The following is a 26,943-nucleotide window of genomic DNA, read 5'->3' on the forward strand; positions in this document are numbered from 1 at the left end:
TTTGGAAATTTGAGTTAACACAGACCTAATTACCTACCTACAATAGCAGAGCTACTCAAAATAGTTTAAGCGATTCTGGACTAGATCAATTTTATTTAATCCTTGCAACAACTCAATATGGAACAAATATTAATGGGTGCCAACTCCATTTTGTAGATGAAGATACTGGTGTTCAGTGAGGTTCATTGACTTGCCCAAGGTTGTACACGCAATTCCATGGCATCCCCAACTTCTCCCATGGTTTCAGGTACCATCTACGGGCTGATGACTCCCAGTTTGTATCTCTAGTTCATGTCTCTCCTGTGAAACTCTATCAAGCTTCCTATGCAACATCACCAAGAGAATCTCCAATTCAATATTTATAAAACAGAAGTCTTTTTTAAAAAGATGGATTATGTCGTTTGTTATTTTTTCTTTTCCATCATCCCGGGAGATTGAATATATTTCCCCGGCCTATACAGTAGGACCTTGTCTTTTATCCACTCTGTGTATAGTAATTTGCATCTGCTAACCCAAATTCGCAGTCCAGTCCTCCCCTGCCCTCCTTCCCCCTTGGCAACCCCAAGTCCAAAACTGAATTCTTGATTTGTATCGCCCTCCCCCAGATCTGTTCTTCCTCCTCTCTCTCCATCAGTTACCTGCCATCACCATTCACCCACCCAGTTACAGGGTCGCTGACAGTGATCCTAGATTACTTTTTTCCCTTACCTGGATTTTAGCAGCCATAATACTCTGTTGACTCTACTTCCAAAATATGTTCTGAATTCTAACCCTTTTCATCATCCACTCTGCTTCCACCTGACTCAACATCTTTTGTGTGGACTAGTACAAGATACTCTTTTGTTTCTCTTTTTTGGCTGCCCCCCAACATGTGGAAGTTCCAGGCCAGGGACCGAATCCAAGCCAGAGCTGCAGCCCTCACCGCTACTGCAGCAACGCTGGATCCCTAAGCGGCTATGCTGGACCAGGGATTGAACCAGCGCCTCCACAGAGACAAGCTGGATCATAAATCCACAGGGCCACAGCAGGAACTCCCCGAGATGTTCTTCACAAATCTTCCCACTTTCACAACTGGCCAAGATGCAGTCTGTTCCCAACACAGTAGCCGACATCAGAAGTTAAAAACATAAATCATATCATGTCATTTCCATGCCTAAGTCCCTGCAATAGCTTCCCTTTGCAATTAGCTATCCAAATGTATTACCATTTCCAATAGGGCCCTGGGTGATCTGACCCTTGTCAACCTTTTTGGCCCTTCCTCGTACTATTTTGCATCTTTTACTCTGGACCTGTCAGGCTCACTCAGTCTTGGGACCTTTACATTAGTTGTTCTGTCAGCCCAGGAAGCATTTCTGCCTGTATTTCCTTGGTTTACGCCTTGTCAGCCAGCTCTTACCTCAAATGTCCCTCTCTCAGAGTGGCCTTTCCTTAGCACCCAAGCTGCTCTATCACATAACTCTTACATAACTCGGATTTAATTTCCTCGAGGTTCCCAGGCTCGGGGTCGAATCGGAGCTGTTGCTGCCAACCTACACCACAGCTCACAGCAACATCGGATCCTTAACCCACTGAGTGAGGCCAGGGATGGAACCTGCAACCTCATGGTTCCTAGTCGGATTTGTTTCTACTGCACCACAACGGGAACTCCCAAGGCTGTGTTCTTATACATGCAAAAGGCTGGAAAACGCAACTGATGTCCTTTTGATGGAAAGTAAAGTCATTAAATGCGTTACTTTCCCAGATTTCCTAGGCATTAGATTGCAAACACCAGCATCTTCTCTTTTATCCCCGATTTAAAAGAAATTAGTTATTTCTGGAGTTCCCATCATGGCTCAGTGGAAACGAATCTGACTAGCATCCATGAGGACACAGGTTTGATCCCTGGCCTCGCTCAGTGGGTTAAGTGAGCTGTGGTGTAGGTCGCAGACGCGGCCCGGATCCTGCATTGCTGTGGCTGTGGCGTGGGCCGGCAGCTGCAGCTCCGATTTGACCCCGAGCCTGGGAACCTCCATATGCTGCGGGTGCGGCCCTAAAAAGACAAAAATTAATTAATTAAATTAGTTATTTTTCATAGCAGTATCAGGCATGGAAACGGTAACAGCTCAGGATACAGTCTTAGCATGGTGTGTGGTTCCAATTTTGCCAATCCTGCCAGAGATGGTTTCTTATTTTCCCAGTAAAATGGGTTCAGCGTATCTTACCTTTTTTTTTTTTTTTCCCACTGTAGAGCAAGGGGGTCAGGTTATCCTTACATGTATACATTACAATTACATTTTTCCCCCCACCCTTTGTTCTGTTGCAACATGAGTATCTAGACAAAGTTCTCAATGCTACTCAGCAGGATCTCCTTGTAAGTCTATTCTAAGTTGTGTCTGATAAGCCCAAGCTCCCGATCCCTCCCACTCCCTCCCCCTCCCATCAGGCAGCCTTTGACTGTTGCTGCGTGAGTGTAATGTGTGCTGCTGCAGCTCAGCGGCGCTGTCTTCCTTTTCCAAATGGGGATCCGAGGGCCAGCTCCTAAGTCCATTGATGGCCTGCCTTAACAATCCACACATTTATCTTTGAGGCGCCTTCCTAAACAGATTTTTTTATTTCAAATGTTTTATTTAAAGTGGTTTGCCTTTTGATCAGGGAATAATTTAGGTCAGGCAGGCCTAGAAGAGAGTCACTCCTTTGGTATAAATATTCTTTGCAGAACTTTCTGATGAAAACATTTCTATATTATGTGGAAATGGTTACACCACTCACTCTAGAACACAATATAAAGTTGTAATATTCCCTTCTGCTATCCTTTCCCAGAGTTGCTCTCACAAATTATACTAGCATTATAAAAGCTATTGGGGAAGTTGGGCTTGGGAAGTTATTTTTGCTGTTTAAAGGGAAATTCCTCATCAGTCATTCACTGAATAGTTTTAGCAGTCAGTGAAGATTGGTGCTAGATTCTTTGTTTTGTTGAGGGTTGCAAAATGGTGATTTTTTTTTTCTAATTTTATCATTTCTTCTGCAGGTATTAGCTGGGAATTTTCTTTAAAAAAGTATCTCCATTTATTTGCCACATGATTATGTCCAAATATAGGCTGCACAGGAGTTAAGATAAATGTGTGAATAATTCTCCTTACTTACAAATGTTCAGAATAAGGGGTTATTACCCTAGTAACCACCAATGGTGACCAATGATTTGGTGGGCGAGTTAATTATGATTTTTTTTAATATTTAATGCATTGCAGTAATTGCAGGTGCTTTTTGATGCTCCTTAGGAGTCCCTTCATGTCGACTCCTGGGTGGCACTGGAAGTTTTCATGAGTGATCAAGCGGGCAGGTCAAATCAAGAGCCACTGAACTGGGATGCCTGGGAGGGAGGAGGGGTGGTTGCTGAGGGCCAGCTCTACTTACTTGGCCTGAAGCAGTGTGTTAGCCTGACAATGATCCCATGTAGGTTTTCTCTCCGCCATTTTTGGTTCCTTTACTTATGACCAAGTAACTACTTGGGTGCTGATGTTAATCTTTTCATATCTACTCTTCATTTCTTTTACCTCTTTGTGAAATTCTACTACACTGGGAACCATCCTCCACCCCATCCCCGCCCTGGCACGGTGCTGGGTATAAGTTGTGAAAGCAGGTATCACTCATATTGTTTACAATTTCAAAAAGAACACTTTCGGGAGTTCCCATTGTGGAACAGCAGAAATGAATCTGACTAGTATCCATGGGGATGTGGGTTGAATCCCTGGCCTCTCTCAGTGCATCAGAGACCCGGCATTGCCGTGAGCTGTGGCGTAGGTGGCAGACTCGGCTTACATCTGGCGTTGCTGTGGCCGTGGTCTAGGCTGGCGGCTACAGCTCTGATTTGACCCCTAGCCTGGGAACTTCCATATGCAGCCATAAAAAGCAAAAAAAAAAAAAAAAAAAAAGAAGAAAAAAAAGAAAAAGAAAATTTTCATTGTTTCACCAGAATATATGAAGTATGTGCACACTCTCTCTTTATGTTTATACACACACTCACACATATTTGTAGACACATTTTGCCAAGCTGTGACATCTGGCTTGCTCGTCTGCCGCATATTCGGTTGATAAGAAGTCAATGAGCCAAATGGATGCCGACAGTCTATGATGTGCAAAAGCACCAGCATGGTGTCATGTCCCCATAGCCGTAATCCCACAAGATGACAGTGAACCAGAGGGACAAGATGACAGATGACATCAGCAGTGAGTCGCTCTAACATGGAGGCGCTGTTTCCATATTACTTCCAGTTTGTTTTATAGCCTGAAGTTGTAGCCTAAGGGAGGAAGTGTGATGGAAGGTCCCATGCTTCACTAGGATGAGGGAGGTGAATGAGAAACTGCCTCCTGGCAGCCCTCCGCAAGATAGGGAGGTGGTGATAAATAGTCCTCACAAAGCTGCTTGCCTTGCCATGTCCCAGGGAGGGTCACGGGGCATTTCACCGAGACTCAGGTCAGCTGGCAGTTGAGCCTTGCCTGTGGCGCCTGTGTGGAGAGAGCCTGCTTGTTAGGACACCTGAGCAGAGGCGTTCTCCTATAACCAAGGACAAACTCTGAACATTAATGGAGCCTTTTAACTATATTTATATACAGTCGTAAAATACTTTGATTTTTATTTGTTTGTTAAAATAAAATCGTAGCAATATTTAATGGGTCAATCGTCAAATTGTGTTCTTCAGAAATCCTTCAGTCACGGTAAGTCAGGATATTACCACTAGATGGCGCATGACAAATAGTCATCATCCAGTTGCTCAGTATGGAGGGAGTACAAACCTAATTCTCATTCATTCTAAAACATGTATAATTTTAACTTTAAATGTGATTATTGTAGAGTAATTATTTTTTTAAATTATTTTATTCTTTATTCTCTAGATTTTAGATCAAAGAACAACCTGCATATATGTAACTTGGATTTACCAATTATTAACGTGTTGCTACATTTGCTTTATATAGTCACTCTGTGATTTCTTAGCATTGCAGAGTAATTTGTGGACGTTTTGACACTTCACCTCTCAATATGGCAACATGTGTCTCATTAAAAACAAGTCCAAAAAAAAAAAACCACCAAGTCCACCATCCCACATTACTATACCAAATTATTACATTGGTCTAATATTATCTAATATTTAACCTCAATTCAAATGTCCCAGTAGTTCCCAAAATGTCTCTTATAGCTATTTGATTTTCTCTCAGGATCCAAGCAAAGAGCACACTTTGCACTTGCTTATCTTATCTCTTTTTTTGGTCATATTTCTTTCCTCTTTAATCTAGAACAGTTTCCCTGTCCCACTTTAAAAAAAGGTAACAATTCTATACAAATATGCAAATGCACATATGTATTTACATTTAAAAATATTCAATATATATTTCTTTACTTCCTCTGCCCAGTGAGTGTTCAGTATTTTTAGGCAGACAATGTAACAACCCTATTTATAAATGTAACCCAAGATGGATGAAATTTAAAAAAAGATGTTAACAAAATACTTCTGTTTCTAAAAGCAGCAATTCTACATGCCATGTATAATAAAAACCCATATGGAAGTTTGGGGGGTAGTTGTTTGTTAGATCATGAGCTTTCAGAAGGGGAATGGACTGTGTTTTATTCATTTTCAACCCCCAGCACAGTATTTTGAATGTGGTGAGACACAATACATGTTTGAAGGGCGAGTGAATGGTTCTCTTTTTCATTTGTTTATTGTGGTAAAATGTACATAACATAAAATTGATCATTTTAACTATTTTAAGTATACAGTTCAGTGGCCTTGAGTATGTTTACATTGTTGTGTATGGTTCTCTTTTAATAACCTAAGGAATATATGTTAATTGTAGAAAAGTTATTAAATAGATAATCAAACAGAAAAATGACCTAAACACCCATCAAATTCTACCATCCATAGAAAACCCAGACTAATCACTCCTAACATTTTGGTATATATCCTTTCACATTGCTTTATGTACATTTATTCCTATCCACATAAGATATAAAAGTGATTGTGTTATATGTCCTGCATAGTAACCTGCTCTCATTTTCCTGACATGTAGTTGATATTTCCATGTTAATAACAGATAAATGGATCGATTTTGATTTGGTTACACTTCAGCCATATTTTTATGACATGTACCTCTAGTAACTGTGCTGATGGGTAGGGATCATGGTGGCAGGGCTTAGAATACAAATAAATTTTGTGCATCAATTTTTTTCCTCTGAGCACAGCGGAGAACAACGTTGGTTTAGGGCCTGGATTTATAGTTGTGGTGCTCTTTGTCATTTGGCCATTGCAGGAGGGGTTAGGCATCTTTTGCTGAGGTCCGTCTTTAGGTCAGGGGTCTAGTGACAGCATTGCACCAAGGAATGGGACAAGAACAATCTCTGTCATTTGAATAGAATGTCATTTGAATCTACAGTCTTCCTGGAGAGAGAACATGTTATCGAATGCCTGGCTCGCCTTTATGACTTATCTGGGGAAAATGCCTATCGAACAATAAAATGGTAATATTCACTACCGGAGACTAGACCTTGTCACTGTTCTCTGATGCCTAGTAGGACCACTGCAGAAAAAAATATTAATGAGACTGTTGCTAGGAGACGGGAGAGCCAAAAGCCCATGGCTTTGTAGGGGTTCCAGTGGAAATCAAGGCAATTGAAGTGTGTTTTAGATCAGAGGTTTAGCTCTTAAATTCTGTCCTGTGTTGCATGCGTGCTTTTTAGCATGTAATGTTTAATATGATTTTATGTTTGGGGTGGAATTTTGAGGATAACTCCAAGGCATTTTTTTTCTCTCCATAAAGCTAATCCCTTCTTCAGAGCACAGCTCATTTTCAAGTGGCTGCTGTGGCTCTCCCCCACCCCTTCAGTGCGACAGCCTCAGAGCCCGTGGAGAGGCAGAGCGCAGGCAGCTGGTAAGTAGCTGTGAAATCTTTTGTAAAATAGATATCCAAAATATGCTTTTGAAAGAGCAAGTGACATATTTTGATGGAACAGGATAATACAGAACTGCGTAGGAATTTCTGATTCTCATCAGTGGCATTGAGAAAATGGCTTCATCAAATTCTAAATATTCCATGGACACTTTTCTAGTCTAAAGCTTGTCTCTTAAATTGTGAGTGAGTTCCTAGAAGGAAATATAGAAACTTTCCCCTTATGATTCTGGTAAGATAGTTCCCTAAATAGGACTTGTTGAAGTGTTATTGAAATATCAGCTTTATGATGTTTGCATGAAATGTGATGAAATGGGTGACAAGTCATGATGTTCTCAGATCTGATTTCCTTTCACAGTATGGACAGAGCAGGGGGGAAATGTTATTTTGCAATGGGGAAAAGAATACCATGCCTCAGTTTTTTTTAATTAAGAAAATCATGTGACTGGATGTCTGTACAGGAGAGAAAATGAGGAGGAGGCAGCCTGTAATGTTCAGATTAATTGCTTCACGTGAGAGATGAACGTGTGTTGAATGGGAAAGATTTAAATTTGGTTTGGGGAGGAAAAAATCATGAAAGAGAAATAACGACAAGTGTGACTGTGCCTTGATTACGAAAATAATTCATTTGTATTTATTGACATCAATTTTTACAGTAGAGACAGAATATTATCAGCCTTCTTTCTTGGGAAAGCGATGTGGAAAAGATAGCAGAGATGCCTATCAACAAAGCTTTTCTGTTTGTTACTGAAGTGTGCCTGAAAATGGTTAGGCTTTTGTGTCTCCTTTTACCGGGAGCTTGCTTTTGTAGCTATGTTTCTGTAAGAAAAAAAAGGAAAAAAAAAAAAAAGCTCAAGTGCTATTTTTTTTTTTTAATTTCTTCGAAATTTGGAGTGTTTTGACCTCAGCAGGCAGAAAGGAGAAAAAAGATAGATAAGTCGATTTTTGAGTTAGATGCCAAAATAGTAATCAGGAAGGAAAAAGAAGAGTGAAATAGCTTAAAAGAAAGTTGACAAGATGGGCCATTTTTCCCAAGCTGAAAATGTCTGCTGGTGGCATGTTTTGTGGGAGAAAAGAGGGAGGGGGCCGTTGAACACAGCACTGCGGCAAAGAGAATGACTGACGCGTCCAGGGACATGTGACCGTCCTCTGGGGTAGCGAAGCGAATTTTCCAGGAGTCCATCTTGTATAAGACATCCTGTACCTACTGACATACAAATAATACTGTAATCTTTGTGTAGCACATGCCGAGTTTGTTTTGCTTGATCCTCTGTTGAGGTACACTGGGCACCGTTACTCTTCGCTTTTTATTGTCTCTATTGCTAGACTTGCTTTTTTCTCTCCTCTCACCACTTTTGCAGTATTTATTCCAATATCTTGTTAAAAATGCCGTCTTCCCCCTTTATTATAAAAACATCAGATATTTATTGTAGAAAATTGGGAAAAATCTAAAGATGACTGTGAAAATTACCCATACTCCTATAACCCAGAGATAATTACTATTAATATAATGACTGTCAGCCCCCCTTCTCTCAATGGATGCACATCGAGGCACAAAATAGAGATTTATAATACAAAATCAAGTTTATATATATATATATGTATGTGTATATATATATATATATGTGTGTGTGTGTAGTTTCAACCAGCTTTAATCCTTAAACAACATATTGGGGGCAATTCATTATATTTTTAAATATTCCACAAGAATGTGATGTCTTATGGGTGCTTAATTTTCAACCATACGGGAGGCCCACTTATTACATATGGGAGGTCCAATTATTGAATGTTTCTATGTGCAATTCTTGCTGTTATAGTTTAAGGAATATCTTTCCATATAAACCTCTGTGTGCTTTTCTGTTTCATTTTGTTTTCTCCTAGGATAAATTCGCAGACGTGGAATTCCTGGATCAAATGGTATGAACCAGTTTAAGGTTTCTCCCCCCGCTACCCTATACATAGCGCCTAATTTATTTACCGTATGTGGTAAAAGGCATTATTTTCCAGTTGTGTTTTGCCTATTCGTGTTTTATCATTTATGGTGGGTTTTCCTAAGACATGTTGCAGCTTTACGTTTTTAGATATCCACAACTATCAATTTTTGATTTCGTGATTTCTTTCTTTCTTCCGATGAATATATTCACCTGCATTTTCTCCTCGTCATTTCATTGCTTCATTTTTTGCAATGAACTCCAATTCACCTAGAATTCATTTTGGCCTACGGTATGAAGTAGGATCTAATTTTGTGTTTTTTCCAAATAGGTCACCAATTGTTTCAGCATCATTTATTGAATAATCCACCTTCCTCCACTGATTTGAAATGACAAGAACTGTGCTCCCGCTAGATAGGGGGTAGCTTTCCCCAGGTCAGCCATTTTCTCTCCACCCAAGAAGGTTACATCCCACAGTAGCGCTCCTACCTTCTTGCAGCTTCTGGCAGCATTCTCTAGCACCATGTTCCTGCTGATAGCTTTCGCGAATTCTAGGCACACGCAGTTTGGGGCATTGGTTTTCAAACCGGATTTTAAAATGTGCTGTTCCTCGCAGACCCAGCTGACAGCCTAGTTGCGTAGTCAAATAAGACGCCCCAGGGTTAGGGTTATTCTTAAAGTTCTTCCTTCAACCTCTTTTTCTACTCCTCAGGTACTCGGAGCATTAAAGCTGTCTGGATTCCTGGAATTTTCTAGAATGGTGTAAGAGGGAAATGTAAGAAATGTATAAGGAGCAAAAATAAATAATGTTTGCCAGCCTGTTGCTGGCTATAGTCCGACCTAGGGATTTAAAGGAGGTGGAATGGATCCTAAGCCATGCCACCCCTGCCATCATCCACTATGTCTTCTAGCTAGGAACATACCCCAAAGCTTCACTGCTTTCCACTGCAGGTGGAAGGCTCAAGCAGAAAACACGGAGTCTCTTAGTGGGAGGTGGGTTAATTGTTGCTCGCAGAAATGTTTAACTACTAAAATCACTAGTCCCCCACTGTCGACACTCCTCACCCCCATCTCCAAAGAAGCCTCCTTTTTCTACTGACTTCTGACTCTGTCCTCTAGCTTTTACTGATTCTGGAAGGAAAAAAGAGGGCATGGGTGGGAGGACGGCTCGCCTGCCCTTACGGTGAGGGGGCTCCTTCGGCTTGCAGCCACAGCCCCAGTCATTTCTTGACTTGCTGCATTAGGCTGTGATTTGTTTGTGACTGGAGGTTGGTTTCCCTGGCAACGGTAGCTCACCAGGACATGCGCATTCGCTCCTCTGCAGTGGCAGAATGCGGCTGTGGAGGCAAGGGAGGGGGCTTGAGGGCCCCAGTTGCTGAAGGAATTATTCTGCAGTCATGATGTCAGTTTTTCTGGGCTAAAATGCCATCATTGTTGCATATAGAGCATTGCATTTTTAAGAATCCTGGGAAGGCTTTGAGCTCCTCCCCTTTTCTTCCTCCTGAATTACCCGCTCTCAATATGTTATCCAGTGACCCTGAAGTCTTCCCAGCCCTGAGGCCACTGATGCCTTCGTGGCCCCAAGGGCATTCATAATAGTCTGGGTACAGGCAACAGACTGCCTGGTTCCAGGTCTCCACCATTTGCTAATTGCATGACCACAGTACAATTGCCTAATCTCTCTGTGCCTCGATTTCGTCAGTCGTAAAATGGGAATAATAATAGCACCTTTCGAACAGTGTCTGGTAATGATAGCCATTGGATAGGCATCGGCTGTTAGTTATAGATATTAAAGGAGACTCGGCCGGAAACAGACTTGTGCTGCAATGTACAAACCCACCCTCTAAGGTCCCCTGGCCAAATAACGCAAACACACATTGACCCCTCCAGCACACACGCTTGCCACGGCACAAGGATACATACCACTGCCGGAAGACGTGCCCCTGAGCACACATTCTCCCCCGGGGGCACTCAGACTCACCCAGAGGCGCACACATTCTCCCCAAGGCAAAAAGTCTCACCCGAGGGGTACAGACTCGCCCTACGTGACACAGACAATGCCCCATCCAAGATCGTCTCCGTGTCGCATAGACCCGTTCCCTGGCACACAGGACACAGACACGCACTGCCACCCACGAATACTCCCCACAACACACCAACACACGCTCAGCACTGAACACGGCCCCTGCCCGTGGCGCGTGAATCTGCGTGGAACGAAGTTTCTCCCCATAGCACACACATTGTCCCCCGGCCCCCCTGACTAGAGCCATCCTGGAGAGTCTCCCCAGGGCACAGAACCCCCCTCATGTCACACCGACCCTCACTGGAGCGTACAGACTCCTGCCAAGCGTGATGCCTTAGCCCACGGCACAGAGACACTCCCTGGAGCACGCAGAGCCTCCCCAGGGCACACAGCCTCCCTCCCAGGACACAGTTCACGACACAGAGAGAGATACAGGCTCTCCCCCAATGACAGACGTGCTCCACGGCACACAGCAAGCTGCCCAGGACACCGACCATCCCCAAAGGACAGAGACTTGCCCCGCCGAACACAGACACTTCCCCGATCCCACGGATGAATCACAGGCTAAATCCAATCTTTAACGCACGCGAACATCCCCAAGGCGTAGACACACAGCACACATTCTTACCCCTGCCAAGCGAAGATTTCCATCGTGCTTTATTTACCATCCTGTTGCGCTACAATCCTGGCCTACGACTCATGTAATGGTTAAGAGCAAGGCCTCCTCACCCAGACATTGGATGGGGCATTGTCTGTGTCACCCGGATGTGAGTCCGGGTTCTGCCCCTTTCTCATTGTATCACCTTGGGTAAGTATATTTCTCTGTTCTTTACTTTGCTCATCTGTAAAACAAAGGTAGCAATAGCACCTACGCAGAAGGGTTGCTGTGAGTGTTGAATGAATTGGCATAGGCTAAGTGCTTAGTACAGTGCCTGGCACACAGGAGCCATTGTGAATTTCATTTGTGTTACTGTCACACCTAGACCTACCCTACAAGGCCCAGAGACATGCCCAAAGCACAGCACACCCGCAAACCAAGGAGCAGTGTAGGTTGGGGTCTAAAGCTTACACTGAGCATTCAGACTGCCTGGGTTCCAAGCTCACATGTGTCATTTACTAATCGTGTGACCCATGTAAAGGTTTCTTAAACTGTCTGTGCCTGGTTTTTCTCGGGCACAAATTGGGAATGATCATGGTACTTACTTAGAAGGGCTGTCAAGAGGGCTAAATGAGTGAATGCTCCTAAAGCGTTGAGTGTTACAAAGTGTTATAAAGGGCTTAGAACCGTGGCTGGCACAGAATGAGTGTTATCGATGTTAGCTGATCTTATTGTTGTTGCTATTGTTGTTTCTACACACAGAACTGGACCATAATAGTACAGTGCAATCCCAGCTGATTCAAATGAACCCACAGCACACACAGTACACCCCCATGAAACCCAGAATCCCATCACGGCTCGCTCCCCCCCACTTCCTTACAATTCATATTGACTGCACTTAGCCCACAACTGCCAGAAGCATCGACCTCACAGACTCTGCACAGTAAGTAGACTCATCACACAACACCTAGACACACATTGCAATGCACAAACGTGCCCACAGTACACAAACTCAGCCGTGCAAACACTCATCCCACTCAACTAAATGCACCTTATCATATATATACATACATATATATACACATATATACATACATATATATACACATATATACATACATATATATACATATATACATACATATATACACATATATACATACATATATACACATACATATACATACATACACACATACATATATATATACATACACACATACATACATATATACATACATATATATACATATATACATACATATATATATATACACATATATATATACATGCTCCACATGCCATCCCCACCACAGAACACACTGGCCCCACAACACAGAGGACTTACGTTAAAATCCCTAGAAACAAGTCACAACACATGTGCCAGTCCAGCACACAAACCTGGCATGTGTACCTGCACGTGCCTGACGATGTACAGACCCAGTTTCACAGTCCAGACTCCTGCCAGGCTGGAGAATGGCGTTGCGCCACATCTTGGCCCACCATGCGCAGTCTAGCCTCGCCCACCACACCTGGGCATGCTCCACAATGCACGGCGCTCCCCGCAACACAGCCCCCCAAGGGCATGGAGTTACATCACAGGGCAAGGGCCCCCGCACACCTTCCGTTGCGCCCACAGAATTCTCCAGTAAATACCAGGGCCCAGAGCTCTCAGATCCAACCTGGAAGCACAGACCTACCCCCCCCCATCTGCAGACCCACCCCCGATACAGTGTCTGCCCACATGACCCACACTCACAGCAGAACATCCGGGGGCAACTCACCACTCAGAGACCACCCCACCACCCACAGTCATGCCTCACAACGCACAGACATGCCTCTCAAAGAATGGACACAACGTCAACGCCCAAGCTCGCCCTGCAATGTGCAGGATAATAACACAGTGCCAAGATATGCTTCACAAAGCCCGGACTACCACACCGTGCACACACTCATCACGCAACACGGTCATTCCCCACAAAGCCAAGTACACACCCCCACAAAGCACAGGTAAACCCCTCGAGGCATAGACCTGCCTCATGACACGAGACGTGCCCAGCCTCCCACAGACCCTCCTAGCACGCATGGGTTGGCATCACAGGGCACACACTCACTCTGTAAAGCTGATTCGCTCCACAATAGATACACTCGCTCCACAGGGAGCACACTAGAACCACAACACCCAGGCTCACTGCAAAGCATGCTCCCCACCCCGCCATGTCCTCAGCGCCTGAGGCCCTATGGTGTGCAGGTATGCCCCCCGCCCCGCACCTCACAGGCTTGCTCAGCCTCACCATGCAATGCTCAGACCTGCTCCCCAGAGCAGACAGATGGCAGAACACCCCGTCTGCAGCACAAACATGCCTCATAACATACTAATCCTCTGCAGGGCACGGACTTAGCCCACGAAGCACGCGTTCATCCCACTCTGTCTGATCTAATGCCACACACCCTAGACTTGTCCCCAAACACAAAGGCACATGCTTGCGTACACAGACATGTGCCGCGACATCCAGAATCACCTCATGATGCCCAGATTCAGTTCACAGGACCCAGAAACACCGAGTCATTAACGCACAGGCAGAGACGCACAGCACACAGACTTGCCTTGATAGCACGTAGCGGCTCAACCGCGCACAGACAGGGCCTACAACAGCCTCATGCCTCCCAGCACGGCCTCACCTTGCTGGGCCAACGCCCGGCTCACAGAGAAAACAGGAGCAACAAAATACCTAACCCTGTCCTGCAGCACAAAGACACAACCTGCAATGCCCATGTGCACCCCACGACACAGGCTCACCCCGCCAACTGCGAGCTCATGGCACAGCACACAGGATTGCAAAAACCCAATGCGCAGACACGATGCACAACGCAGAGGCTTCTCAGAAAGTGCAGAGTCATATCACAGAGCACTGACATGCCCCCACAAGGCAGTGTCAAGTCACAATGGGGAGACATCTCATGCCACAAGGCTCTTCCCACAACGCAGAAACATGCGCCAGCATGCACATCTCCCCCTCACCGCAGTCATCCATTCTTTACACTTGCTGGACAACGCCAGGACTCTGCCCACTGCTCCTAGACCTGCGCCAGAGAGCACAGACCCACCTCAGAGTGGACAGATTCCCCAGGCATTGTGTAGGGTCAACTCATGACACATGTGCCACACAATACTCAGAGTTGACACAACACACATCCACACACACACACGTCCCTCAGCACAATGACCAATCCCCAAACACTTGGGGTCAAGGACAGCTCTCAACCTCCTCTCCTGACAAGGCAGGGAATAGCATCACAAGACACAATTCATCCCACAATAGGCAGAACCATCCCACACTTAACCCATGGTGCAACGATGGGCCCAAGCAGCGTACACACCTGCGCAGTGACACTAGAAACACCCTACACTGTCGAGACCTGTTCCAGGTAGAGATTGCTCTCACGACACACAGGATTTTACATCCAAGCACATGAGCTCACTCTCCAAGAGACAAATGAGCTCGACATATAGTTTTGGCCCATACCACACTAACTCCACAAATCCCAGGCTTGCACCCAAACACCCAGATTCAACCCAAAGAGTCTTAAACTCATAGTACAACACACAGAGCCTAAAGAGAGCTGCCAAATCACATTAAAACGTAAAAACATGCCCCCATAGAAACATCCTCAGCGAGTCCACGGTTGCCCTGCAACGGACAGAAAGGAGCAACAGCAGTCCAACTCAGCTCCCAACTTTTTGAGTTGCCCCACCATGTACAGAGTTGCATCGTTATGCACAACTGCAACCAGCAACTCACAGATCCACCCCGGAGAAGAGACTCATTTCACCATACACTTACCGGCATAGTTCCCAGACTTGCACCAGATGCTGACACTCAGCCCCCAATACACGAATCCACCCTGCACCGCACACAGTGTCACACACAGATTTACTCTCCCTTAAGATCAATTGACAACTCGCCTTGTCCCACGGTGCCCAGACACACGTCATAATGTAAAGACAACAACTACCGCTTAAACATTCTCCAAACGATGCCTAAGATCCAGTAATACCACAACTCCCCCTACAGTGGCCACACGCACCCCGCAGCACCCCGAATTGTGTCAAACACGCACTCATTCCAAAGTTGGCAGCTTCTCCCACAGCTCCTGGATACATCCCGCAATCCACAAATCTGCCCCCAAAGATACAGACTCCTCAGAAACACACGGTTTTGCATAACAACTTACAAACATGTCTCAGAACATACCTTTATCACGACTGGGCTCCTCCGCCACATCCCACCACACCCGGCCACATCCTCAAATGCACAGACTGGCCCTCTCAGTCTTGTCCAGTAGCTCTACAAAAATGTGACAAGAAACAGACTGGCCCTACAGTACGTACCCAGTTCTATACAACTTCCAGATTGTCCTAGAACGCACAGCGATTCCTCCTACACAGTGTTAACTCGCAACGCAGAGACTCATACAGAGCTAATAACTACCCAACCACCAGCTATGCCCCCAAACACACAGAACATGCTCCACAACACGTCTGTGAGCCTCACAACGCCTAGCCTGTCCTTAATACCCACCTCAGCCTACGATGTCACACATGCTCCATGGCAGGCCTCCCACCCTAGCCCGTGCAGCGGTATCGCAACGCAGAGATGTGCCTCGCATGTAAACGTTCTCCCCAGAATGCCAACGCTTGCTCTGTAAGGCATCCAGTATGACTGTAACACCTAGATTTGCCTCCAGACTCAGTCTTGCACCACAATACTCCCCCAGTGCCTCACAATACCTACCACGAATGTAGAGTGAACGGACCTGCCCCACAATGTCCAGACTTAGAAAACCAAGACATGCCCTATCGGCCACAGGTTCCACAAAGCAAAAATCTCCCTATATTGCACAGCCCAACTCTACATCATAAACTCACCCCCACGCCCCACGGTAGGAACAGACCTCAAATATTCAGTCACAAATTCAGTCTTGCCACACAACACTGACAGGTGTCTTACGACTCACACACGAGTTCCACGATACCTAGACACAGCTAACTTACAATGGACAGGTATACGCTGTGACACAAAGGTTTCTCCCCGAAACACCAGATTGCATTCTGATGCACAGAATCCCCCCCAAACACACACATTCACTCCACCAGGCAAACACCCCAGAAAGAAACCGTGTGTCCCCAGCCCCCAGAATTGCCCCAGGACACACAGACGTGCCCCACAGGAGGAAGACCTACTCCAGATTGCACATTCTCCTCACCAGACGTGCTTTGCGACACAACCTTGCCCCGCAAGGCACCCTTGACCCACAACCTAGGCACAGTATATAGTGCCCTTATTCACCCCTGCAACACCTTGACAGAGCCTCCATGCAAAGATGTGTCCTGCAGTGTACAAAACACCAGAAAATGCACAGACACCCCCCCCCGCGCCCCCGGTACCAGAAGGGCCACCTCAGGCTCCAACTTCCTCCCCAAAGCAAAGTCACTTGGAAATAGCTCCAGCCAAATCACACCTTGCAAACGCATCGCATCTCACGTTCTCCGCACCGTGCACAGACGTGCTCCGCAGCACTCAGACTCACCTACACGCCCCACGACATCCCACAAATCGGTACCTGACCCACAATATGACGGACAGGCCTCGTGATGTACACTTGCCCCCCACCACTGAGAGACACCGCGCCTTGTGATGCACAGACCTGCCTTGCCACGCAAACCCCACGGGACACATCCTCACCCAGCATAAGCATCCCCAGCTCAAGACATGTTCACGCGCTGCCATGCCCCGCAGCACAGAATTACATCGCACAGCAGGATGCCTGTAGGCAAACACCCCAGAAAGAAAACGTGTGTCCCCAGCCCCCAGAATTGCCCCAGAACACATAGGGAAATCCCACAGCACAAACGCAAGCTCCCTCAAACGCAGCCTCCGCCCCATTCTCTTTGAAATGCCAGAATACAGCCAACGCCACATCCAGAATCAGCCTGTATCACACGGGCAATGCGCAGCATGGACCACAACCTCCAGAAATACCATACTATGTCAAGGCAGAACCCCACCTGAGGGGGCTCCCCTCGTTAACAAACACACATAGATTCCCCATGAGGCACAGATGTACCCGACAATGCAAGGACTGGCCCTGTGACACAACAATTTACGGTCGAATCTCTAGACTCAACCCAGGACACATAGTCTCACCCTGTGACTCCAAGATCTGTCCCAGGGTGTTTGGACTGCAGTTTAGAGAGCACGACACCTGGACGGGCCAGCCCTACAAGGTGAAGACATGGTCCCCAGTCCGTAGATTTGCATGACAGGACATCTGAAAAATCACACTCATAAAAGTCTCAACACTCAGAAGCACTCCCACAAAGCACAGTCCCTCCAAACCAGATGCTCAGGCCTCGCCGGGCCCGTAATTCCTAGAGACCACCTGTCATCCACAAGCTCACCTCACACCCCATAGCCAGGCCCCCTTACCATAGAGAATACCCAGACTTGCTACACAACACCCAGACTTGCTACACAACACTCAGAAGGGCTCACGACATCAAGAGAGTATGCGTATTCTAGAACATTCAGGTTCACTTCATGAGAACCCACGCGCTCACGCAGAACGTTCACTTCTTTGCGCCTGTACACTCATGTGCAAACATGGATGAAACAGTTCCTTTTAGGGCCTTGCAAGGATCAAATGAGATAATTTCAGGAAAGAATCGAGGTTCAGAACACAGTCTTTGGAGGCAGCTGTATCCGCTCCCAGTCCCGGCTCCACGACTGGAACCTGAGCATGTTTGAGAGTAGAAACGGTCAGTGGGAGAGAAGCAGGAATAAAGGTTTGGGGTCAGTGGGGCCTGGTTCTGAATTCTGCCTCTGCCACGTATCGGCCACATGATGTTCACAACGCGCTTGAATTCTCTGACCCCCAGTGTCCTCATCTGTCAAGTGTGGATGACACTGGTGCCCGTCTCCGAGGCTACTTGTAAGGATTAAACACCACCAGGTATCTTCATCTGAATTTCTAGCCGAAGAAAAGCAGTAGCATGGGGAAGAGGGTCGGAGTATTGATTGGAAGCAGAAGGTGGGCTGAAAGCTGTGTGTGGTGTGGGCTGTGGGCAGCCAGGTGGCAGCATGTGGGCCCAGCCTAGGGCCAGAGGTAAGAAGGAAGACAGGTACATGCCAGGGCCTCCAACACAAATGTCCCTGATGGCAGTGCGATTTGAAGCTCAAAGCCACACCGCTTTTGGTCTTCAGATTGGAAAAACTTGTGTTATCAGACCGTAGTTACCCTCTTCAGTAATCAACATTTTCCAAAGGAGGCTGTCTTTTAATGCTTATTTTCTTGGCTATTTCAACAGCAGGGAGAAAAGCTTGAGCCCCTTCTACTGGCTGTACCATAGACAAGCAGGCGGAGAAATGAGCAGATAAGTCTTTCTGGAAGAAAGTGCTCACATCGACACACACACACACACACACACACACACACACACACACGCACTCATACTGCCACAGGTGTTTACACTGACACAGAACTACGGGTGTATCAGAATCCCACAGACCATACGTTCTTTCAGCCACAGCCGAAGACATATGTTTGCGCAAGTATGAACATATAACCAGAGTTCCAGCAAGGACCACCTCATGTTTATGCAGATACACGTATACATACACACAGATGCATACAAACACCCACAGTTTGGTGTGTAGGCACAAAGCAACATGCAGTCACAGATGCACACTCCACACTCGCACAGGCCCAGAGAAGCACGCAGAGACACATGCATGCCAACCTAGGCGTCCAGAGGATGTGTTTACTGATTCATAACCTCAAAGATGCAAGAACACAAATGCATGCACACACACACACACACACACACACACATGGAAAGACGCATAAATGCTTCTAGAGGCTCATGAGGTGTGGACTCATCCTCAGACACCCCCAGACATTTATGGAGAAATGTAGACAAGTACATATGAGCCCACACAGACACATAGGCATTTGCATGTGTGCACACAGAGCCACAGGCAGGTGCATGGAGTCATCCGTATGCAGACACAGGTGTATGCATGTTCATTGCTATGCAGAGACATAGAGACATTTATAAAAAACTGAAATATGGAGATGTATTCATAAGGAGACACGTGTGTTTTAAACACGTATCTGGCATCTTTATGCTCATAGAGTCACATGAATTTACACACAGAGGCAAGTTGTTATTAAAACACACCTGCATACACATGGTCCTGCCTGGACCTGCAACCTGGGTGCTCATGCTGACCATGAAAACCTAGAAACATGCCCACATGCACATGTATAGAAATGTACCTGGGGAAGCACGTGGGGATATTCGTGCATATGGGTGTGCGTATGGAACCACACAAGCATGCCGTGTGCACACATAGATGCACTCGTACATGGAGACATACACATGCACGCAGACAAAACAGAGATGGACCCATGAAGACATCTCTGCATGAATATGAGCAGACACATTTAGAGAGAGACGTTTATATACAGAGAGAGATGCCTCCCGTGTAGATACAGGGGAGAGGAGAGGGAGCGGGGAGACGGAGGTTGGTCGGCTTGGCAGAGACACTTTCTTATGCAGAAGCTCACACCTACACACAGAGACACACAGGCCTAGAGACCCATACGAAGATGTGCACAGGCGAACACAGCTGCACTCACACACTCACTCAGATGCACGAGAGGAGCAAAGTCACACACACACATGCAGAAACTCAGGTATATTCACGGAGACCCAGGCAAGTGCACAGAGACAGAGATGTACGTGGATCCTCACCCATACGGACTCACAAAGATACAGACTCAGAAGCTTGTGCAGGTGCCTGCGGGGACAGGTACACAGGTTTGTACACTTACAGACATTGAGCACGGATGTACTGATAGATGAGGAGACCCACAGACATACCTGAACAAACGCAGAGGCACACAGGGACCTCCATGTGCTGCAGGTGCAGCCCTAAAAAGACAAAAAAAGAAAAAGAAAGAAAAAAAAAGTTATCACAGTAACAACTTAAGTAGAGCTCAAAATAAACACATGGAAATTAAATTTAAGACATAAAAGTACTTTTTTTCTGTAATTTCAAAAAATTAGCTTCAGTAACATAATTTATATCTAGTAAAATTTGCCCTTCAACATGTATGGTTTGAGATTTAACATATGTATCTAGTTTGTATAATCATCATCACGATCAATAAACAACATTTCTGTCATCCCTCACAAAAAAAAAAAAGTGAAATACACAAGCGCACAACATCTGCAGCCTATAAAAAAAAAGCTCAATGTGTGTAAGGCACACAGGGACACACAGAAGCACGGGTGCCTATGGACCTGTGCACGCAGATGTAGAAATGTGTGCGCCCACACTGGAGGAGCCAGCAGACCTGCACAGACACACACTTGCACCAACACTTGTGTGTACCGTCATATGTATGCCTGCAAACACAAATGGGTGTACGTACTGCAGAGGCAGGCACGAACAAGCACGGGGACAGAGACAGGCGTACACACAGGCAGGCAAATTCCCCAGCATATAGAGTCTTCCAATGCACACAGCAGCAGGACGCCCACAGCAACACACAGGCGCATTCACCCACAGAGTGATCCAAAGACACTCATTCTCATGAAGACAGATTTAGGCAGACACCCCCATGCACCCAGAGACATGAAGATGGTCGCATAGGTGGGTGAACACCAAGACATACATACATGTGTGAATGTAGAAGCTCCTAGACACAGGTAAAGAGGCTTACAGGTAAGACTGTACAGGTGTAGGCACATAGACTCACACTCAGACACACACACGTGTTACATACACACAAATACATAGGCATGCAGAGGTTCACACAGATGGATATTGGGAAACTGTCAACATGAGAACTAAATCTGTCCCAACAGGCACAGATGCTTCTTCTACACATGGTCTCAGGCAGAGACTGATACACAGAAGACGAGATTTCGCCCACTCAGAGGCCGGCACTCCCCAGCCCCCCCTTACAGGCACATGCACACGGAACTCTGTAAATGCACGTGCATATATGGACACACACATTCACCTGCAAATGTACACTCGGATGCCAGGCATACCCACGCAGAAATACGCAAGCACACATATATCTGCAGACAACGCGAACCTAAACACACTAAAAAATACAGACATATCCACAGACGCACAAATACACAGATGCACAGACATGCACCCTCACGTGTCAACATATATATACACACATTAGCACGCATGCACACACACAGACAAAATGATCTGCAAATGTACTCCTGTGCCCACACAGCACTCAGTCTAAATGTACATCAAATATATGCGTGCACTGACACATATGCATCTGCCAGCATAGGCTTATGGATGCATTCATGGACTTAATCTTGCAACAGAAAGAGACACAGATTCTTACCCCTGCACAGACATAGAGACATATGTAGATTTATACATATGAAAACACAGAGATTCAACCACATATAAAAGGACACATAAACACTTTTTCAAAGGAGGCTGTGACTTTTAGTGTATCTTTTTCTTAGCCTCTTCAAGAGAAAATGAAAATGGTTGAGCACCCTCTGATGACTATATTGTATAAAGCAGATGTGGAAATTACCAGAAATATTTCTAAAAGTTCTGGACTGCACATATGTTTGTGTGTGCACAAACATACACACGTCCATGCACACACCCACTTCCACATGCCCAGAATCACAGACATAGAATCACACAGAAGCACGGAAATATCAAAGTGCTTTAGGTAAATGTAAAAAGACCCATAGACAATTACACACATACCACCAAAGCATCACAGAGTGGGATGTTTGAGAGCATGGCCATTGAACTTGAAAACAAACCAAACTAAACCAGCTTTTGCATCCCAGCAGGGGAGCACTTACTAGCTCCAAGATTTGGGGCTGTTTTCCTGCGTTCCCACCTATATCATGGGAGTAATATTAATACCTAGCTTTTAAGCTGTTTGCAGATTCAGTAACATGAAGGGCTTAGCCTCATGCTTGGAATGTCACAGATTCTGCTGCTGCTCTTTGAATTTGCTAGAGCTGAAGTTCTCAGCTAGATGGAGTTTGCATTTTGTGGTTAAAGTGCATGGTTTTTATCACAGAGATGTATTAATTGACATTATCCGTAAATGATATTAACGAAGAAAAGATTATTCAGACAAGGCCATTTCTGAAATTTCCCAAGCTGACAAGGGCTTATTACTGTCCTAGGCAAGTGGAAAGACCTAAAACAAATATGTCCTGCTATCGCTGTTCGGTGTGGTTGTCACTGTTACATTATTCCTTTTTCCTTTTTGCAGGAGGAGGATGAAGATGGAGAGTCAGTAGGAACGGGGAAGAGGGCTTCTTGCCATGGAACATTTGCCACCTAGTGACCATTCTGAGTAAGTACAGTATTTGTGGATTGCTTCAACACATCCCTAAAATTTCATCCATTGCAAAGTTGTGTGACTGCCCTGGCGAATAAGCTGGCACCTACCAAGTTATAGTGGTTTCTGCTCTACAGTAGTCCCTCCCTCCCTACCATTTCAATTTCCGTGGTTTCAGTTAGCTGTGCTCAACTGTGGTCCAAAAATATTAAATGGAAAATTCCATAAACACTCCACATGTTTTAAATTGCATGCCATTCGGAGTAGCGTGATGAAATCTTGTGCCGTCCGTCCTGCTGCATCCTGCCCAGGACGTGAACCATCCTCTCAGTTCCGCACATCCCACCTGTTAATCACTTGGTTATCAAATTGCTGAGGTATCACAATGCTTGTGTCCAAGCGACCCTTGTTTTACTTAATAATGGCCCCGGAGTGCAAGAGTAGTGATGCTGGCAATTCGGATCTGCCAAGGAGAAGCCATAAAGTGCTTCCTTTAAGTGAGAAGGTGAAAGTTTTCAACTTAATAAAGAAATATAAACATTGTATGTTGACGATGCTGAGATCTATGGTAAGAACAAATCTTCTACCCATGGCATTGTGAAGGACAAAGAAATTCATGCTAGATTTGCTCTCACACCTCAAACTGAAAAAACGAGTGAGTGATAAGTGCTTAGTTAAGATGGTAAAGGCATGAAACGTGTACAATAAGATATTTTGAGAGAGACCACGTTCACATAGCTTTTATTAAAGTTTTTTAAAATTTTTATTATTGTTGCAATTGTTCTCTTTTATTATTACTAGTTATTGTTAATCTTTTACTGTGCCGAATTTAGAAATTAAACTTTATCATAAGTATGTATGTATAGGAAAAAACGTGGTATGTACAGGGTTTGGTACTACCCATGGTTTCAGGCATTCTAAAATTCTTCCGCCACTCAGTTTTCCTCTGGGCTTCATTGAGACTGTGTTCTGCAGCAGTGATCTTCAAACTTTCTAATTAGAGATCATCTGAAATAGTTTTGAAAAGCTATCTACCCCAGTAGACATCTTGAAGTTAACATCTGAAGTTTCTTATCATAAGTTGATTTGTACAGTTATCATTCGCAGTATGTTACAAATACTTAGACTTTCAAAGAAAAATGTTTACCTGAATCCAGTGATGTTGGGAAGCTGGGCGAGGATTCCCTGCAAATTACCTGTGCTCACATCTTTTCTAGTGTTTGGGTTTCTAGGTTTGAGAATTTCTGGTTGTTAAGCAGGAAAAATAAAAAAACCAAAACCAAAATTTCACTAAGGATCTTTAAAAAGGATTCTTTTATTTGTACCTAGAATTTTCCCAGTATGAACTTTGCACAGCTTCTCAGTGGGTACATGTGAAGCTTTACAAACTTCAGAAATGTCAGTGGCATACATTGCAGTCTACTGAAGATATGAAGTGTTCCATCACATTTGAGATACTTTTTAATGGAATTATGGTTTTATGTAACACTAAGAGAAAAAACACTTCCAAATAAACTATGATGTAATGCTTTCATAGCCATGGAATTTTAACTTTATACTTAATGAAAGAGCTCTTTTTGGCAGATACAGACACATATTTTTACCATATATCATGATACTGTAATAGTTTGGGGATACAGCCCAGTGACATCTGCCTTTCAGCTGCCTCCTGGCTGACAGTGATTGCAAAATGCCACTGATTGCAAGGCGTACTCTGATTTCAGAGACGCGAAAATGTGAAGAAAATACGCATGTTAGAATCAGTTCAATACGGTAAGTCGCTCATCAAGACAAAAAGGATCCTGAAGGCCAGAAAGCCAAACTCCAAGACATCAACCGAGTGAAAACACCTTTTCTGTGTGTGGCTGTCTTTACAGAAAACAAAACGTGGCTCTTATTATAAGTTATCTCGGAGCACTTAAATAACAAGGGCAAGGTACATTTCATTTTAATTGCTCTTTCATGGTCTTCTTGGCCTTTTTCCTGGCTCAGAAGTGGCAGAGTTAGGGCAGGATCTTGGTGCGTGGGACTATGGCTGGGCCCAGGCGGGATCCCTGCAGCTTGACGATGTCTAGTATCTCTGTTGTGAAAACCACTTAGCACCGTCTTGTGTGAGGCTGGGCCTTCAATGGCGCTGTTTGTTCTTTGTAAGTGGGCTAACAGAGGCAGCCTTTCTCCTTGTCATGGCTTAGCTTAGTTTTAACATATTCAGTGTATCCTTTTTTTGACTGAAGGGCCTACGAGTGGGAGGAACGGAGATTGAACTGCTTTCCTAGTTTTTCTTTGACATAGTATTCGAGAGGCTCAGCGAGATGAATAAAGACGCCGCAGGAAGTACATTATGTGGGGAATCAATGAATGAAAACAATCTAGATTTGTCATCCAGGAATTGTGCATCTCTGATTCTAATGACACTCATGATGATATAAGAGATTTACAAGAGGAATCAAAATGAAAAGGTTTCATGTAATGAGAAGACTAAGAGAACCCAAACCTAAGACTTAAGGGTCTTTTGAGGGCTCAAAAGCTGGGCTCCTCGCTTGGTTTAATGCTCTGCTGTCGTCATGGTCTTGACATTCTTAATACTTTTTGGAAAAGGAGGTCCTGCATTTTCCTTTTGCACAGGGCCTCACAAATTATAGAGCTGATCTTGTTCAAAAGGAGATACTGGCCAGAGAATAAGCATCAGAGGTTGCAAAATTAAATTACAAGCATTGCCTTTTCTAATGTTGTGCCCTGAATTCTGTCAGTACTCATGAATCTATAGTTGTCGAAGCACCTAACGGGCGTGGCAGTACTTGTGCTGAGTCCCCCATTTATTCACAGGATCCAGGGCATCTTCTGTCTCTTTATTTTCTCATCTGTGAAATGGCAATGACATTACACCCACCTTCCTTAACCCCAGATGAAGCTAATCACTAGAATCGGATTGAAATGCCCATGGAGTTATTGCCCTCCCCAGCATGGAGTCTGGGCAGCCCCCAGATCTGCCTGGGGTCCTGGGGATCTGAGTTGGGCTCAGCAGTGAGGTTGTAGAGCAGATATCCCAGGGCATCGGAGCTGGGAAATCAGTGCCCCTGTAATCTCAAGAGCTTGATCAGTGCCTCTCACTGCTGCCCAAAGGGCTGGGTCAAGCTCCTGGATGGAAGTCACTGCTGTGTAGACAGGGCTAGAGGGCTGAGAAGAGAGGAGAAGGGAGTGCAGCCCGGAAACATTCTCTGGGCACCTGGCATGTAGTTCCAGTGGCCTTTTCTAGGGCCCGGGTGCTACATCCCAAGTTGGAGAGGGCATGGCCACGGGTGCCGGGACCTTGAGACTGCCACGGGAGCTTTCTGATTGCCAAGAAAACGGAATTGTGTTCAGAGTTGCCATGATCTGAGTAAGAAAAGGAGCCTTCTGTCTCCATTGTGTGAAGGAGCTCATTTTCCTGGATGTAAAGGGGAAAATGGCATAATACAGACCTTGAGGAAACCAGGAAATACCATATGGATATACATGGCCAAATACTATGGCTTTTAAGTATGGAGGATGCCTGTCAGTGACTTCGTGGTACCGCCCTGAGAGTCTTATTTAAACAACTATAGGCTTTTGCTCTAATGCAAAGGAGGGAGGGAAAGGAGCACTTCAAATGAGGTCACAGAAAATGTCATTTGAAATATCTTGGCAATGTCCTCTGTTGCTGATGGCGTACGGTGATCGACATTTTGCCTTATTTCGCATACCGGAGAGAGCCGAAGATTTCGTTTCTTGTGTGTGGCAAAAGCTTTGTAGGAATGCATGTCCAAGAGAAGGCTGTTTATTCCCCGCCTAAGATGATACAGCGTGTTTGGTTTCATGTCTCTACTGGGAAATGGAAGGGTTAACGTGTTGTGCACGGGATGAATTGGCCAGGATATATTTGCAGTATTTTGATATTTTTGCACTGGAGTTTGCAGTCTAGGTTCAGTCTGCAGCAAAGGCTGTGCATCGGGTAAACCAGTGGCAAACAGCCAATGTCTGGGCTATGACTGGTCCAGATCTGAGACTCCCAGCTGCCCAGCAACTTGGCT

At 45.2% G+C, this 26,943-nt stretch overlaps 1 protein-coding gene across 1 annotated transcript in view; it reads left to right on the top strand.

The window, feature by feature from the left end:
- LOC100524727 (melanoma-associated antigen 10-like) overlaps positions 6,696 to 26,943 on the top strand; it is a 136,505-nt gene continuing 116,257 nt past the window's right edge. Inside the window, exons 1-5 of the mRNA XM_021080569.1 lie at positions 6,696 to 6,900; positions 8,800 to 8,835; positions 9,181 to 9,284; positions 9,562 to 9,624; positions 22,826 to 22,909. The gene's annotated coding sequence lies outside the window, so the exon portion shown is untranslated. The remainder of the gene's footprint in view (positions 6,901 to 8,799; positions 8,836 to 9,180; positions 9,285 to 9,561; positions 9,625 to 22,825; positions 22,910 to 26,943) is intronic.

This window comes from Sus scrofa, chromosome X (assembly GCF_000003025.6).
Source record: "Sus scrofa isolate TJ Tabasco breed Duroc chromosome X, Sscrofa11.1, whole genome shotgun sequence".
NCBI classification, from domain to species: domain Eukaryota; kingdom Metazoa; phylum Chordata; class Mammalia; order Artiodactyla; family Suidae; genus Sus; species Sus scrofa.